A 5149-nucleotide genomic window follows, 5' to 3' on the forward strand; every position below is an offset into this window, starting at 1 on the left:
GCTGTGTCATCCTCTTTGGAATGTAAAAGTGATTCAGGAATTCGTCTGGTAACTGTTTCCATGTCTTTATGCTTGCTGTAGGTTGGTTATTCAACCATCTCTTAGCTTGATCTTTTACAGCAAATGGAAACAGTAATAGTCTGTAGACATCCTGATCCACCTCTTTATCATGTACTGTGTCAGCAATTTGTAAGAACTGTGCCAGAAACTCAGTAGGCTCTTCCTGTGGAAGACCGGAATACTGACAATTTTGCTGCACTATGATAATGAGTTGAGGATTTAGTTCAAAGCTGTTTGCTTTGATGGGGGGTGTACAGATGCTACTCCCATATGCAGCTGTAATGGGGTTAGCATATGACCCCAGAGTCCTTTTGGACTGTTCAATTCCACTTAGGTCCATGATGGAGAAAGGGAATATGATATGGATTCACAAGTGAAATAAAAATATAAAATTTTTTTTATTTTTTTTGAATTAACCGAAAAAAAAATAAAATAAAACAAAAGGAAAATAAAATAAAAATTCGAAAATAATAAAAAAAATAAGATCAAAGCAAATTGAGAACTGAATCAATTAGTTAATTAAAAAGATTTTGAAATCAGCAATTAAGAAGATATGATTGAAAAATTTTTATGAAAAAGATTCGATTTTTGAAAAGAGGAAAGAGAAAAACAACAAAATGACACCAAACCTAAAATTTTTAGAAAATCAAACACTAATTTTCAAAAATTTTTAAAGGAAAAACACAAAGAGGACACCAAACTTAGAATTTTTACGGATCAAAAAGGGACTAAAGACATGCAAATTCGAAAATTAAAAGAAAAAACAAAAGCATGCAATTGACACCAAACTTGAAATACGAAACTAGACTCAACTAAAAGACTCTAAACCAACAAAAATAAAACAGTCCTAATCTAAGCAACAAGATAAACCGTCAGTTGTCCAAACTCGAACAATCCCCGGCAACGGCGCCAAAAACATGGTGCACGAAATTGCAATCACACTTTTGCAACCCCGCACAACTAACCAGCAAGTGCACTGGGTCGTCCAAGTAATACCTTACGTGAGTAAGGGTCGATCCCACGGAGATTGTCGGCTTGAAGCAAGCTATGGTTATCTTGTAAATCTTAGTTAGGATATCAGAGATTATCAGGATTGATTGTGAAAAGTAAAAGAACATGAAATAAGTACTTGTTTCGCAGTGATGGAGAATAGGTTGAGGTTTTGGAGATGCTCCATCTTCTAAATCTCTGCTTTCCTACTGTCTTCTTCTTCAAGCAACAAGGTTTAGACCTTCCGGATTCTCTTGAATGCCGCCATCAATTCTAGCTTATACCACGAAGATCCTGATTAAGGAATCTAAGAGATATCTACTCAATATAAAGTAGAACGGAGGTGGTTGTCAGGCACACGTTCATAGTTGAGAATGATGATGGGTGTCACGGATCATCACATTCATTAGGTTTAAGAACAAGTGATATCTTAGAATGGAAGCAAACATGATTGAATGAAAAACAGTAGTAATTGCATTAATCCATCAAGATACAGCAGAGCTCCTCACCCCCAACCATGGGGTTTAGAGACTAATGCCGTGGGAAGTACACAAAGAAATGTGTAAAGTGTCATCAGGTACAGATACAATGTCAAAAGATCCTATTAATAGTGAACTAGTAACCTAGGGTATACAGAAATGAGTAAATGACGTAAAAATCCCCAATTGGGTTTCTGTAGCTCCAGAAAATCTACTTCGAGTGCAGGGAGGTCAGAATCCAACAGCATCTGCAGTCCTTTTCAGTCTCTGAATCAGATTTTTGCTCAGGACCCTCAATTTCAGCCAGAAAATACCTGAAATCATAGAAAAACACACAAACTCATAGTAAAGTCCAGAAAAGTGAATTTTAACTAAAAACTAATAAAAATATACTAAAAATTAACTAAATCATACTAAAAACATACTAAAAACAATGCCAAAAAGCGTATAAATTATCCGCTCATCAATGCATAATGATAAAATTAATGAATTAGAAACTATTCCTTTAGGTAGCTCTATTTCTGCTTTAATGGGTGCTCTACCAGAAAAATGTGGGGATCTGGGTCCATGCATGGTTACTTGCATAATAGGAAGTGTACAATTTATTGACTGCATGTGTGATTTAGGTGCATGTGTGAGTATTATGCCATTATCTGTATATGATGCCTTGAGGCTCCCACCCTTGAAAAGGTCGGTAGCACGTTTTGTTTTGGCAGATAAGAGCATAATTTCAGTGGTTGGCATTACGGAGGACGTTTTGGTAAGCATCAAGGGGCTGACGTTTCATATCGACTTTTACATTCTAGATATGCCCCTTAGTGACTCTGGAAGACTTTCGTCCATCTTGCTTGGAAGGCCATTTCTGAAGATTTCAAAGTTCAAATTGGATGCCTTCTCAGGAATGTATTCTTCTGAGATAGATGGCAGAGTGATGAGCGGATATTTTATACGCTTTTTGGAGGTAATTTCATATAGATTTTAACATGTTTTAATTGGTTTTTAATAGAATTTTATTAGTTTTTAAGCAAAAATCATATTTCTGGACTTTACTATGAGTTTGTGTGTTTTTCTATGATTTCAGGTATTTTCTGGCCGAAATTGAGGGAGTTGAGCAAAAATCTGATTTAGGCTGAAAAAGGACTGCTGATGCTGTTGGATTCTGACCTCCTTGCACTCGGAATGGATTTTTTGGAGCTACAGGTGTCCAATTGGCGAGTTCTCAATTGGGTTGGAAAGTAGATATCCAGGGCTTTCTAGAAATATATAATAGTCCATACTTTGCGCGAAGATAGATGACGTAAACTGGCGTTCAACGCCAGTTCCATGTTGCAGTCTAGCGTCCAGCGCCAGAAACAGGTTACAAGTTGGAGTTCAACGCCAAAAACACGTTACAACCTGCCGTTCAACTCCAGAAACAGCCCAAGCACGTGAGAAGCTTAAGTCTCAGCCCCAGCACACACCAAGTGGGCCCCAAAAGTGGATTTCTGCACCGATTATATTAGTTTACTCATTTTCTGTAAACCTCGGTTACTAGTTTAGTATTTAAACAACTTTTAGAGACTTATTTTGGATATCATGACATTTTTAGATCTGAATTTTATATTCTTTGACGGCATGAGTCTCTAAACTCCATTGTTGGGGGTGAGGAGCTCTACAGCGTCTCGATGAATTAATGCAATTATTTATATTTTTCCATTCAAACATGTGTGTTCCTATATAAGATGTTCATTCGTGCTTAACTATGGAGAAGGTGGTGATCTGTGACACTCATCACCTTCCTCAATCCATGAACGTGTGTCTGACAACCACCTCCATTCTACATCAGATTGAATGAGTATCTCTTAGATTCCTTAATCAGAATCTTCGTGGTATAAGCTAGAATTGATGGCGGCATTCATGAGAATCCGGAAAGTCTAAACCTTTTCTATGGTATTCCGAGTAGGATTCTGGGATTGGATGACTGTGACGAGCTTCAAACTTGCAAGTGTGGAGCGTGATGACAAACGCAAAAGAATCAATGGATTCTATTCCGACATGATCGAGAACCAACAGTTGATTAGCCGTGCTGTGACAGAGCATTTGGACCATTTTCACTGAGAGGATGGGAAGTAGCCATTGACAACGGTGACACCCTACATAGAGCTTGCCATGGAAGGAACTTTGCACTTTTGCATGAGAGGAATACTATGTTACAGGAATTTAGAAGACAAAGCATCTCCAAAACTCCAACATATTCTCCATTATTGCATAACAAGTAATTATTTCACGCTCTTTTATATTTTAGTAATTCAAACTGATAATTATAATTGATCTCCTAACTAAAGTAATTCAAATTGATAATTATAATTGATCTCCTGACTAAGAATAATAAAATAAACATAGCTTGCTTCAAACCAACAATCTCCGTGGGATTCGACCCTTACTCACATAAGGTATTACTTGGACGACCCAGTGCACTTGCTGGTTAGTTGTGCGGATTGCAAAAGTGTGATCGCAATTTCGTGCACCAAGATTTTGGCGCCGTTGCCGGGGATTGTTCGAGTTTGAACAACTAAAGGTTTATTTTGTTGCTTAGATTAGGAATAATTTATTTTCGTTGCTATAGAGTCATTAAATTCTGAGTCCTTTATTTCCTTTTCAAAAATATTATTTTTCTTTATCAATTTTTAATTTTTTTTCGTGAGTTTAGTGTCTTGTTCTAAGTTTGGTGTCAATTGCATATTTTATATTTTCCTTTTAAATTTTTGAAGTTGTGTTCTTTGATCTTCAAGTTGTTCTTGTTTATTTTTCTTGTTTGATCTTTAGTTTTTCTTGCTCTGTGTCTTTTCTTGCTTTTCTTGTGCTATTCCAAAACATTAGTCTTCCAAAAGGAATATACCTCTTCAAAACAAGTGTTACCTTTACTGCCCAATTGGCTAAAGCGTTGGTCTATGCTCTTGGTAATTAGGTATCTCCTTTTTAAAATCTTTTTCAAAAATAATTTTTCTTTGATTGAATCTTGTGCTAAACTTTAAGTTTGGTGTTTTCTTGTTAATTGATGAGCGGATAATTTATACGCTTTTTGGCATTGTTTTTAGTATGTTTTTGGTATGATTTAGTTAGTTTTTAGTATATTTTTATTAGTTTTTAGCTAAAATTCACTTTTCTGGACTTTACTATGAGTTTGTGTGTTTTTCTGTGATTTCAGGTATTTTCTGGCTGAAATTGAGGGTCCTGAGCAAAAATCTGATTCAGAGACTGAAAAGGACTGCAGATGCTGTTGGATTCTGACCTCCCTGCACTCGAAGTGGATTTTCTGGAGCTACAGAAGCCCAATTGGCGCGCTCTCAACGGCGTTGGAAAGTACACATCCTGGGCTTTCCAGCAATACATAATAGTCCATACTTTGCCCAAGATTTGATGGCCCAAACCGGCGTGGCAATTCAGCCTTAGAATTTCCAGCGTTTAACGCTGGAACTGGCATAAAACTTGGAGTTAAACGCCCAAACTGGCATAAAAGCTGACGTTTAACTCCAGAAAAGGTCTCTACACGAAAATGCTTCAATGCTCAGCCCAAGCACACACCAAGTGGACCCAGAAGTGGATTCTTACGTCATTTACTCATTTCTGTATACCCTAGG

This window comes from Arachis duranensis, chromosome 3 (assembly GCF_000817695.3).
Source record: "Arachis duranensis cultivar V14167 chromosome 3, aradu.V14167.gnm2.J7QH, whole genome shotgun sequence".
NCBI classification, from domain to species: Eukaryota; Viridiplantae; Streptophyta; class Magnoliopsida; order Fabales; family Fabaceae; genus Arachis; species Arachis duranensis.